We start from the raw sequence: 14,007 nt of genomic DNA on the forward strand, positions 1-14,007 counted from the left end.
GTAGAAATGATTTCGTTTATTATGTAAGGGAAGAGAAATAAGAGATTTTAAATTCAGACTCAATCTAGAGCCTATTTAGACATGCACCGTCGTTGGTTGGTGTGAATCGTCAGAACGGTCAACCTTATAACTAGAGTCCGCGCCACCACTGAAGTCCGGTAGCCGCGGCACTGGACTCAGCATAATTTAATTGTCAGATAGTACATATAATATGCAGGTTAGTTCCCGATTTTGCCGTAAGACTTCTATGGTGCCGCGGACTCTTTAAACTACGTCCCCGATGTCACATAACGAGAGCATCAAGCAAGGCTTGCACAAACAGCTGACCAATAAAAACACACAAGCCATCGCGTGCCCGCATCATCAACACCCGCAATGTTTATATTTCACCACCAACTCTACTCCATTTCATCACAATTGACATTTCCGATCACCGCCGGAGGCACTTGCCACATTCGTTTAAAAAACTATATTTACATACAACAGCGCAACGGCGATCAAAGCTCATTGCATACAGGCTGATGTGTTTTTGCAGTGAATCTGAATGAGTTCATTAGTCGGCCGAGCGTGTAAGCGGGCAATCGAGAGTGCTCAGTGTGCAGCCGCCACCGTCGTGTGGCACGCAGGCACATAATCGATACTGTATGTCAACGACTTGGACTAAATCATAATACATTAAGTACCTAGCTACATACAAAAAAAAAACATCATCATAGGAGGAAAAAAATTCTAGCTGAGCCAAAATTTTAAGTATCGTTGGTTCAACGACATCACTCTGTAACTAAACAAACTGAAAGAAGCGGAATATTTATGTAATAGACGGCCAACTAAGCGGAGAATACAAACAAAACTAAAACTAGCATGCCTAAGTGGCCTAACAATTCCTTTATTTAACGGTTCAATGACCCCTCTGGGATGACAAGAACACAGATCAAAACTGACAACGATTGTAGACGGCGACATCTATTCGTAAAAAAAGCAGGCGTAAGTTGCATTGCGATATTTTGATTGAATACTAAGGGCACGAACAAAAATCTGAGATTGAGGATGTGCATTGAAAGTGGCAGTGGTCGGCAATTATCGTAATGTCAGAAGATGTTTTTTCATGTTTTATTTAGGGACAATCAACACTCAGTTTGTTTGTTATGTTAATAAGTAGGTACTTTTAACAGCTCCGTGACGGAATATAAATTTAAAGCTTGAGTTTTGACTGGTTATGAGTATGAGTTTCGATTACATATTTTAAATTGCACTGCACATTGCATTCCAATAAGTCCAGAAACTAATGACAAACAATTAGAGATCGGGTGAAATATTTCAATTAACATAAACGGAACGCAGACTTAAACGATCTGCCAATCAAAACGAGTTAACACTCAACCGGCACCTTCTAAAATATTCCACAATATTCAACAATTTCGAGTTTCGTAACTGCAATCCCTGGTCTTTTCTTAACGACAAAATTAATTATAATTCTAATTAAATAATTCCTACATTCCTCGCCGAGCAAACGGAGTGTATCCAAATGAGCGGAAACTCTCATTTTCACCCCGACTCTTATAAAGCTGCGTACAGACCGACCCAACGAACGGCCAACGAACGCCCAACGATGGATATTTATCATACATAATACAGGGCAGATTGCAGCAACAAAGGTCAACGAAACCCATTCGTTGGCGTTCGTTTGGCCGGACTGTACGCAGCTTAAAATAAACTGCGGGACCACATTTATAACAACACGTCAACAACCTTTGACCTTCAAGTGATAAGCGTCTCTAAACCCGTACGTGTAGGTGCGAGTGTGTCGTGCAGGTGAGAGGATCACGAAACGATTGAACAAACACCACCGATCACAATTATGTACTTAGCGCGATGACACATTGTCGCGACGTGTCGTACTTTCATCCGTCGTGAGCGAGCAGTCATTTATATTGTTCTAACACGAAAACTACACTATTCTGGATGGTTCACTTGAAATTAATGCGGTTCTTAGAAAGTGGACATGGATCTACCTTCATGCCTTTTAGTCTGGGAGGAGTGGCCCTTGGTTTTATGGGTGAATGCATGGGTTTAGCACAGCTATTCAGTTGTATGTGCACCGGACTTAATCGAATGAAACCTGAAGTTGCAATTCATTAGTAGAGTAGAGTAATCCATTAAAATGTCAGGTCTCAATTCCGGCACAATCAAAACACCTGTAGTACCACAGACTGGGCACAGATTCTTCAGCAGCGAGGTGCTATAAGAATCACCCATCGCCGCGTCCTGACAAACACGATTATGCGAGGTCGTGCGTCTTATTCCGCGGCACGACATGACGAATGCATAGCGACATGCTACGGATATCTTCACTAGACATGTTACACGCTTTAGTGTACGGTGGCCTGCGCCTAAAAGTATACAGGCGGAGTTTTTAAAATAGCGATCCCTGATGATGAAGGGACCAGCTACATCTGTTATAAATCCGGGGATGTGTTGTGTGTGATGTGTGTAGCAGTGGTGTTTATGTGGATGTGCTTGAGCAGCATGTGAGCTTGAGATCGCTATTTTAAAATCGCCGCCTGTATACTTTTAGGCGCAGGCCACCGTACAGTGCATTTACTTACAATTAGATTGTATGAAATTATGTAAGTAACTGTAATTGGCAAGGGATGAGGTAGCTGAAACAGAATTAGCTGTGAAACCAACAGCTGGTGAAAATCTTGAAGAAAATATTGACAAGATGTGGAAGATAAACAACCATGCGAGGCTGATGGCTTTTCATGACTATGGGAAGCACGACAAAAGAGCTATATTTTTCATCTTTCAGCTTCTCTCTAAAGACTGAAATAACGTAGATCTTCAGTGTCTATCAATACATTCATATTTCCTTTGACAATCTCTTGCGCTAAACCAACCACAGACAAGTGCACGGACTACAATACTAAAAAGTTATAGCGTCAGATGAACCTGTCTCGCTTTCGCATTCTTCACCTAACGATGTGACTTTCTGTGTTTAGCTGCGTCGGTGACGGCGTTTAGTCGTGTCTTTGTGGTGGCTAATGGGGGGAAGCCGGACGGAAGTCATTCGGATACCGGAGCAGAGGTTCCGATTTAGGGGACATGGATTCTTACGCTAAATTGACATCTGAAGATTCACAGACGGAAAGCGTAGAAAGCAAAGACTGGTTAGCTCACAGAGTACAGTTTATCAGCAAAAAACCAATGTAAAAAATTTACTCAAGTAATATATTTACATGATAAACCATAACTAAGCATATTTAAATGTCCACGACGTGCGTAAACTAGCATCACATTGTTACAATGACCAGTGAGACACGGCGAGTGTGGCGAGACGTTGAACTCTCGTATTTGGGGAAGCCGAACGTTATTTGCCATATTAAATAGATTTATGGATGGTCGCGCCAGTTATGATAGTTTAGCTAATAGGTAGGTAATAAACGTTTTACTTGCTGTAGTTAAACACATAACTAGTGTAGAAGTTACACTTACACGCTGTCAAGTCTAATCCATAAAATTTATATCTACAAAAACTTGTTAAACTTTAGCTAACTATTGTTCTTTTTGTATGAAGAATGGAATATCGGATGCCGATGATGTGAATTTAGGTCATACCCAATACGTACTTTGCATGTAACTAGTGCTAATCGTAGCAACTAGGTCCCTCCTGTGAGCTCACTCTAGCTTACCACGACTCTATTTCGTCGTATTAAACGTACCAAATGCATGCATACTAGCTATCGTTCGTTTTTTGTCAAGCTAGTATAGCTCTCCTGTAACAAAGACTGACAGTCGGACAGGACTATATCTGCATTAGCATGGGCGCTGGGCAGCCATATCCGGCGCTGAATGCGGGAGCATCCGCCCGTGACCAGAAGTGGACCGGCGACGGCGGCCGAGCCCAGAAACTGGTCATAAAATGACCCTGTACCACCAACTTTTTGCATATATACAATTATAGCGTCATCGGCCATCACACAAATCTAAGGAGACAGATTCAAAATGTGTGGATAATTGGTCCTCTTTAAAATCTAATTGCCACTGTCAAAAAGAAATTGTTCTCAGATTATCTCTATCCCACAAAAAATCTTCAGCATTTATTGTCAAAGAAGGTATAGGGCAGCAGTTCAGACAAAATGCCTCGCTTACAGAGAATGATGAACTAAACTAGGATTGTTGTATCTTAATACATAATATGACTGTTATTTATATGATTTATAGGCACAATGACCTATATTGTGCAGAAATATCCAGGTGACTGCTCTCGCCTCAACGTACAATTTCTTGGCAACGCGTGAAAGATGTGATTCTGAACAAAGTGTTTCCTTACGATGCTCGTAAAATGTTTCAACAGAAACAGGTTTAGCATTTCCTGTCTCCTAGGATATCTTAACAATATAATAGATTAAATTAGTATATTAGTATATGACAATATTATTGTAATCTTAACGATATTATTGTTAAGATATCCTTAACAATGAAGAATTGTATCAAAAAATTTAAAAACCAAATCACACCAAACCTTTTAAAAATAATATGTAAATATCATATTATGACTTTCTGTTCCTTATTTATTAGACCATTATTATCAGTGATAGAAGGACGGAGTTACATAAGCAAGCGATGTTTGCCCGAATAATACCAATGGCAGTGATTTCAATTTCAATTGAATTACTGAACTGTGAAGGCACGACATTGTGTTGAATGTCAAGTATGCATTTGAGATCACCTTTTGTGGAAGGAACATCAAATATCTATATTTATAAATAAGTATTGGAAGATCCAAATTCATACCTGCATGTGATTATAGGCATACGCATATCAGTATAACTTATATCACTATTCACGGGCTGATTTATTCAACTACCACTTGTCACAACTTGAGTTTTAGTAAATCTGTTCAGGAAAATTTACAGCAAAAATAGCACTTTCAAGATAAGATAAGAAAGCAAATACGATAATGTATGAAACAACATACAATGTACAAATCCTAACTAATATTATAAATGCGAAAGTAACTGTGTCTGTCTGTCTGTCTGTTACCCTTTCACGCCAAAACTACTGAACGGATTTGAATGAAATTTGGTATACATAATTATGGTCTAGACCCTGGTAAAGAACATAGGCTACCTTTTATCCCGGAATTCCCACGGGAAAACTTTTTAATGCGAAGCGAAGCGCGCGGGAACAGCTAGTAGATAGATTTAAACAACTTACATTTGAAATCCTAGAGCAGCTTGGCGCTCAGAGAGGTCGCTAGTGACGTTTCATCTATGCTGGCTTCGGGTGCTGACGATGCCGCTGAAACAAAACAAACTACAATCAGATATGCATTGAATCAATGGTCTAATAATAAGATGTATCTAATAATGTGTGTGTTCGTCTCTCTATCAGTCACGTCGCGGCGAAGGCTGACTAAGGTACATAAACGATTCTTATGAGGAAACGTAGGACTGAAGGATTAAAAAAGTGACAATAAACCATCCCATTCTTACTGTGTGTCAAAACTAAAAACAAAACGTTTATGGAAACAGTTCATCAAATCTTCACAGACCTAAAATGCTTTCATAAATAACCTGGTCGTAAGGGTATCATCATTATTATTATTATTGAAGAAGACACGCAAACCTGTCCTTGAAATCCAAACCAATTTGCAACCGCGAACCAGATTGTCATACACACGCGAGCTCACCCACACACGCGCGCGCCCCAAGCAAAATAAATATGCGCCGCGCTGAACATCCATCCCGCTTTTTATATCCGTCTTCAAAAGCTCTTTGCGAATTCGAAATTAACTCGAATGTAGGTTGCGGAACCACGGCTCAAGGTCACGCTTCGTGTTATACATTTATGTATACGTGTATGTACATTGTATAGGTATAATGTATACAGTAAGGTAAGCGCGGGACGCGGCGCTCACCTGCAGAGTCGCATCATCACAATGGGCGTCCTTGGACGACCCTCTTCTCCGGTCCTACTGGTTTTTTCGCATTATCTCGGCCCCATCATTTATACCTTGGCAGCAAAAACTCAACCCTACCACCGGCGCGCAAGGCACACAATCCCTACCCACAGTTCACGGTATTAATCAGTACTTATGCCATGAGAGCACTCGGCATTTCATTGTGAATTCATCTCTGCTGTACCGTGGACACGGCGGTAATAAATAAGACCAAGAAAGGCGTCCGGGAGTTATTCCGAAACGAGCTTGTTACCTGTTCAACTATGTATAAAGTATTGGCTCGAGGAATCCACCTGCGCGACCTTGAATCATCAGCCTCCCACGCCCGGAGTCTTCGAACTCTGTTATGTGGCTCCGAGAATAGACGCCGCCACTTATCTATAATCTTTGGTCGGCCGCAATCCGCTAATTGTATTATGCACCCTGGGTATCCCTCTCGGCTGGTCTACAACATCCAATTAAGGAGGACGCTGATGAATCGTAGTTGAGGGTTGAGGGAGAGGTAATGAGGATGGATGAACGTCGTGAGAAGATGACCGCCACTGCCGGTTTCACGTGAGCAATGATCGTAGTAGATCCGTTATTCCGGTCAAAACTGCCGTACGACGTGTCTAAAGAGATAGTTGGTTATTTGTCTCATTCATATCATTAGAGACAAGTGGGTTAGGGCGTTGCGATGAAAGTGAGGCGTTGCGGTGAGCGTGTTAACGTAAATTGGGAGTTATGTTGCCTCATTGAAATGCTTTCGCGATTTGATAGCAACGAAGTATGTTTATTCTCATCATAAATATAGCATACTTATTTATAAAGAAGCTAAACACTTTAAATATTGAGATACAATCAGTTTCCAATAAATACACGTAATAAAACCTCCTACAGTAAACAAGGCTACTTTTATGGCTAAAACGTAATAGTGAACGGTATCTCCAGTATCCAAACCTGACTCACTATCTATCACGGCCTTGCAGAGTGTCTCTTAATAGGTATTTTAGATTATCGGACATTACAATGGCCACGGTTGACCGAATGGCTGACCTCTGCGGAATGGCCAATCTCTACCACTCGCAGACATAGAGTTGCTTACTGTTGTGTATCCGAGATGTGTATCTTAACCTGAGGTTAGGAATGTAGAAAGGTGCCCTGTCACGGTGCTAAACCTTCACCGACCAATAAGTTGTTTGTTAAACGCACCACGGTAAATTAGGTTTTATTGCTTGTTAAAAAAAAACAAGTTGGTACAAAAGTTGTCTTGTTGACCGTTAGATTTGAACATGTTAATAAACAGGCTCTTCTAATAGAAATACAATGCAAACATAACTAAGGGACCTCGATAAAAAAAAAATTTAAACATTATAAAACAGATAAGAAGAAATTAAAACCACAATGGTTACGATTCCTAGGCCAAACCTATACTACATAGCACATATATAAAATATTTACTATAATACTTTACATATACATACACGTTAGACACAGTACAAACGAACAGCACCCATATTTTTCAGTCGAGGTCAATAATAGACCATGCGGCAGCACACAATCGCAAATGGCGGGTCGCACCGGGTAATGCGCATACACAACTACATGTTCCATTCCCAGACCCCTGAAGGGTCTCTCCAGCTTCACAAAAGAACGAACGAACGACAGCAATCGGTACGTTTAATACAACGAGTCAGTGGGGTCACTGTCTAAAATACAACGAGATAGGGTCCTGGTTAGCGCTGCAGTTTTGTATTTCCCAAGCTTTTTGTTCATTCGTTCGTCGATTTAGACTGTGACTCCCTAGAGTCGTAAGCTAGAGTGAGCCGCCGCCGTCTGCACCTAGCCGCGGCGACCGCTAGGTTCCGTGAACTTGGTCTCTCAATAAATAACATGTTCACCGGCGAGCGCGACCGCGGGCCCATTAAAATACCACCGGCCGGCCCACGCCGCTCCGAATCTTGTGCTACAACCGGAAATAGAAATTATAGCCATCGGGGAAAAGTTCAGTTTCGTTGCACCGGCGCCGGCGAGCAGGTTCCGAGGAATCCGTGGACCGCGTGGTCAACTAGTCAAGTGACTGGTCGCGGCCGCGGGGTGAGACCTTCCGTTCCGTTTCTAATATTTCGATTGGAATCGGGTGTAGCTTACTCACCATCGTTGTATAAATAATTTGAGGAAAATCACCTATATATCGATATTTTATAACTAACTAACAATGCGAAAAGGCTACTATTGCAGGCAATTTTCATATAAAAATAATTATGTATAATGCTATAAAAACAAAGCTGTAATAGTAGCGTTTTTCCGTCCATAGATAATATGTAACATACTGCGTTATTCCGGTACACTCCTCAATTAAATAATCAACAGCCACCAGTCATACAATCCGCCATAACTGAACGCCAAATACAAAAAGAAATTGGAGCTTCGAGAATTGCAAAACGAGAGCCGTCCGAGGTTCACACTAGGGATGCAACGAATAATGATTAGGTATTAGTGATTTAGCCGAAACCCGAATATTCGGCAGGCTTGATTTGTTCAAGCCTTACTATTATCTTTTTCAATCATCATCAGCCAATAATCATCCACTGCTGGACATAGGCCTCTCCCAAGGAGCGCCACAACACTCGGTCCTCGGCCTTCCTCATCCAACCACTACCCGCCACCCGCCTAAGGTCGTCAGTCCAGCGGGCAGGAGGGCGTCCCACGCTGCGTTTGCCTGTTCGTGGTCTCCACTCGAGAACTCGTCTAGCCCAACGGTTATCGGTTCTTCGGCAGATATGACCAGCCCACTGCCACTTCAGCTTGCATATTTTGATAGCTATGTCGGTAACCTTAGTTCTCTGACGGATCTTTTTCAACACCTTGTATAAAAAGGAAACATACTATTTTTATCAATTATTACGAAACATATATTTAAGGTTGTCTGGCAGAGATAGGTTTTAGTGATAAGACCGCCTTTTGTACCCTAATTAAGTTACAATTAGTTAATTTTATTATTCTGTTTTGGTGTACAAATAAATTGTATTCTATCTATCTAACATTTTCGATTGCAAGATTAATGATTATTTATTCAATGATGATTCATTCATACCGAAAATTACATTTTATGTATGAAATGTCACAGTGGCCGAATACCCAATAAAGGCCGAATATTCGTTACATTTACATCTCTAGTCCAAATTGCGCTAATCTACTCGTTAGCGAATATCTCCGCACGGCTCAGCAGCCCCGCAGATACCAGCACACAGCCGGGATGGATGCGGCAACACAATGCTTCTCCTCCGATGCAAATCACCACTTTGTGTGTTTGTTTAACATCCGAGAGGTTCAGAGCAAAAAACCCACTGCAAGTCAACGAGAAATCGATGCAGATTTTAATCGTCTCGTGCCTAATTAACTGTGAAATGAATGGAACTAACTGACCGTAAAACGTCAGGGCGCACGGGTGTACTTTGCATAATAAGTCTCATCTCATTGGGCAGGGGAATATCCCCTATATAATACATATTTTATATGTATATATTGTACATACTTCTTTTAAACAAGATAAATATTGTCTTTATTAATCCTGATAGACTGTAATGTTTTGGGGGATGAGTCTGGAGTTTTGAAATCAGTCTTCGCCTGGCTGAGCAGTGAGCACTGCCTAAATCGCAATCCATATCCGTTGATAAAAATTGCGCAGTGATGAAAAGCCCATTGTATGTTTACGGTTGAGCGTGTGGCGAGCGGGGGCCAATTCCAAGGCATGCCCGAGCGGACGGATGGTTAGGCAGCTCGGCCCAATTTCTACTCTATTCCGGAAATAGCTGGGCGCCATTGCAACACGACGCGACGGAGCGTGCTTCCACTATCATTAAATTTTGTTAAACCATTCGCTAGAATCAGCCCCCGTGTGACGCAAACTATTTCACGAATGCATCGGCAAGGACGCAGGAAGAAATTTTGAATGTGCTAATTCTAATAACGAATGCTTAATTAGTTTGAAACAAGCCGTTTCATTTGCTAACGCGAATCGCAGACGGTTTTAATTGCTGATTCATGATGATAGAGGAAGGTTCTCGTTAAATTAACGACAGGCTTGGTCCCTGTGGGATTTCATTAGAGATAGAACAGTTGAGGCCGAGCAGAACACCCTGTAGGAGAAATACTCGAGGGCTCGCATATTGTTGGCTAATCAATAGACCACCTAATTAGAAACTTGATGTGAAGTTCTATACATTTATACACTCACGTGCAAAGAAACAGTTCCACTTACAAAATGCAGACACCAAATGGCCCGAATTTTTTTTAACATTGAATAGGAAGTTTGAACAAATTATTTTGGATTATAGTTGGTAATATTCTGATGCATCGTTTAATATAGTTAAATATTGCAAAAGGCATAATTAAGTTTGTTTAATCCGCTTAGGAGTAATTTATCTTTTTCACTGCCCGTGAGTGTAATACCTACTCATACATCTTACGAAAGAATCAATATATATTATCTCAGGCATCAAGAAGTTATTTATTATGTTATAGAAAAAAACCGATCCTATGTTACCCACCGCAGTTTATCTTCACAAATATGTCAGCATAATGTATTGAGCGCTCTAGAAACGTTCAAATACCACAAAACCGCAACTTGCGCGTCGAGAATGATAAATTCAGTGAAGTTTACTGACGCTAAGCCATTCGTTCAATAGTAAGCAATTATTTTATTTTATTTTATTTATTTTATTCAGGAAACAAACAGTCACTTACTAATAATTTAACAAACATTTTTGTAAATAGACCTGGAGTTCCATAAAAAGATACACTAATATTACATTAATTCACACTAGGTACATAGCTACGTTTACACTTAAAGAATAATAATACAGTTTAGTTTAGTTTAAGGGCCCGTACAGGGTGACGTGCCGCGCCAATTTTGGGTTTTCAATGCTCTTCACACAGCACACGCAGTGACACGCACACATGTAAGTTTGCACAGTGGGTCGATAAACTTTTACTCGCCAACTTTATTGACAATTATGTTCAAGTACATTTTGGGTGATTTTAGGGTAAGTAAGTATAATTCTTACTTACAGTGTAGGCACCAGGAAAGAGTAGAAATTAATAGGGGTGCCACTTTACTCTATACTCGGAACCCGATTAGCTTTCTCAAACAAATGTGGTATTTACTTGTAGAAAGGTAACTAAAAGTATTAAAGTGTAGATAATAAGTTTCGGGCATCCTCCAGCCAACTGAACCCCGACGACAAAGCAAAGTAAATACATAGTGTCGCAAAAGGGCTATACTAAGCCAAAAGGGGATGACTCAAGGGGTCATTCTGAACAACTTTTGTTCTACGAGATTTGCAAATTCGCGAAAAATTATTCGTTTTCCATGGTAAAAAGTCACATGTCCAACAAAGTTTCTATGAAAAAGGTATTTTTTTGTTAATTTCCAAAACTCGTAGAGCAAAAGTTCAGAATGACCCCCTGTCTTACTCCTTTTTACCCGACTGCCGAAGGAGGAGGGTAATGTTTTTTGATTGTATGTATGTATATATGTATGTTTGTCTGTTTCTTTGTTCCCTCCTGTAGCCTAAACGGCTTGATAGATTTTGATGTATGAGGTATTGTTAGAAGCGTATTGATGGCGCGATGGCTATAGGCTATGTGACGTTCCATTAAAATGTACATAGCGCCCTCTTGAGGACATAACGTGATGATCGAAAAAATAATAATTCAACTTTGCCGTGTAAGGTATCAAATGAAAGGACTTGATTTTCACATTACAAAAATATGCATATTGAACGTATTTAAATAACAACACCAAAATTATTGAAATAAAAAATGATCATGAACTACCTACCGACGTAAAATTTCATAAAATAAAAACAACTAAAAAGTTACAAATAAAAAAATACAATTATAAAAAACTAAAAACCTGACTGTACGCTAAAAACATGAAAACGAGTCCCAATGTTAATGGAAAGTATCGCAGGCGGGGACCAACTTGACCGCCACTCAAGGCCGTTTTCTAAGTAACATTCAGCTAAATGGTGAACCCTCTGCTGGTATAATTTGTTTATATACCGCTTTTTCAATACCTGTAAGTACATTTTTTGGCAGCATAATATTTTTACTTAATTTTAGGGTTTCGAACGTCAAAAGAAAAAAGCAACCGTTATAGGATCTCTTTGTTGTCCGTCTGTCTGACTGACTGTCAGTCACCGCCCTTTTTCTCAGAAACGGGTAAAGATATCAAGCTTATATTTCGCATAGATGGGGAGTACCCCAAAAAAAATATTATGACCCACACAAGTAAATTGGGGCTTATATTTTTTCCAGTTATTTTGATGTGTATCCTTTTTTTTCTTTGTTGTTTTGTATAAGTATGTGTTTCTTTTCTTTAAATTTTTTTGTTGTTGCTGTCTATGTGTCGAAAAAATGTATCTTTATCTTCAAATCACGCCATCTATCGTTTGTTTTTTTTGTGGCTACTGTCTATAGAAGAAATTCCGTCATTGACAATTTTACGTTACGAATTTATTTTTATTTATTTTATTTTTATTTTTACATTTTCGTGGAGAATCAACAGCATTTTGTTAATAAATAATTATTACTTATGAACACATAACAACTTGATGCCATTAACAGAATGAACTTAGTAAACCCAGTAAACCTAACACTTCCAGAGGAAAAACAAAATCTCTTTCTCTCTCTCTGAAAAACATACTTAATAGCCCAAACTCGATGCTTTTAGCTATTAACATCTTTGAAATAAAATTGAGCCACCACCGTGTTACTGCCCTCATCAGATCCTCACGAGACCATACCTCAACCAGCACCAAGAGACTGTATTTTTGATCCCTAACCTAATGTTCGTGCGTATTGTCATCACTTAGATCCATTCGCTATATTCCTGCTCCTCATCAGACCTTTACGAGACTGTAATATCACGAAAATATTGCACACTATCTAATTTAATTTAATGTATTGAATATACTGGAAGAATTATGCTTCCTCAATTTCAAATCAAATTATGTTGGTGTCATAAAAGTTGAAAAAGTGCAATGACAACCAATGTGCAGTGATTTTGTATCTGTACACGATAAGATCGCGAGCTGTCAGTGCTGCCTAAACCGACGTGACCCTTCTTTGGAGGCCAGCGGCCAACTGAGTCAAACGTCACTTGTGTTTATGATTTTATAACACAGAAAGCCGCCATAGATATTTGTATGAAGATTTGAGGGGAAAAAATTGCTCAAGTTTGGGATTAATTTACACAAAATAAGTGTGTGTTTATTAAAAAACAAGGTATTTAGCGCCTAGTCCAAGCCTTTAACTTTATAATATGATAAAAATCATATGAAAATTCTTAATAATTACGACACAGTTGTTACAATACGGGAGTGTGATTGACTGGTTTTTCTTGATATTCTGAAATTAATTTACAGTTATCCATAATCATTTACTTAAATTCGAATGATTCAGCACCTAGCTAGACTCTTCAACTACCTGTGTGATTTTTTTCAAGGCTGTAGAGCATCATTTACTACATAATTCTATGACAATGCCAACCCTCGATTCCCTATTGCAGACCCTTAAGGTTAACAATAAATTTAGTAAATATAGGTAGCTATATTATAATAATATATAGGTATTATGTTTAACGAAACTTATCACATTTTTTTAAATCTTTCTAAAACTTCTTTTTTGTATTGGCTTAAGGATAAATCAAAAATGTTAATCTAACTTCAGCAGCAAGTTATAACTAGGCTAGTCACCATTAGCAGTCAGCGAAGTATATAGTCTAGTCCAGATAAATTATGATAGGCACTCTCGATATAGTTTAAGCCTCGTAGCTACTATGGATTAACTCATGGGAGCAAATCTGTGGCTGGTAGGAAAACCGAGAAGACGAATAATTCATGGGTAAAAAACCTAGCGTGTGTGTTGTCACGTTGTCAGTAAATGAATAATCATTCATATGGTTTATAATATTAATAATATTTTATTTCATAGTTACCAACCAGATTGAACATTCTGTAGTTATTTTAATTAAAAACAATGGGAGTATTTAGGCTTAT

The 14,007-nt window shown here is 39.3% G+C and overlaps 1 protein-coding gene across 1 annotated transcript in view; it reads right to left on the reverse strand.

Moving 5' to 3' along the window:
• The window catches only part of LOC105392983 (protein kinase C and casein kinase substrate in neurons protein 1), an 87,335-nt gene that overhangs the window by 69,552 nt on the left and 3,776 nt on the right, over nucleotides 1-14,007 (reverse strand). Inside the window, exon 2 of the mRNA XM_048625325.1 lies at nucleotides 5,218-5,301. The gene's annotated coding sequence lies outside the window, so the exon portion shown is untranslated. The remainder of the gene's footprint in view (nucleotides 1-5,217; nucleotides 5,302-14,007) is intronic.

Source organism: Plutella xylostella, chromosome 14, assembly GCF_932276165.1.
Source record: "Plutella xylostella chromosome 14, ilPluXylo3.1, whole genome shotgun sequence".
Taxonomy (NCBI): domain Eukaryota; kingdom Metazoa; phylum Arthropoda; class Insecta; order Lepidoptera; family Plutellidae; genus Plutella; species Plutella xylostella.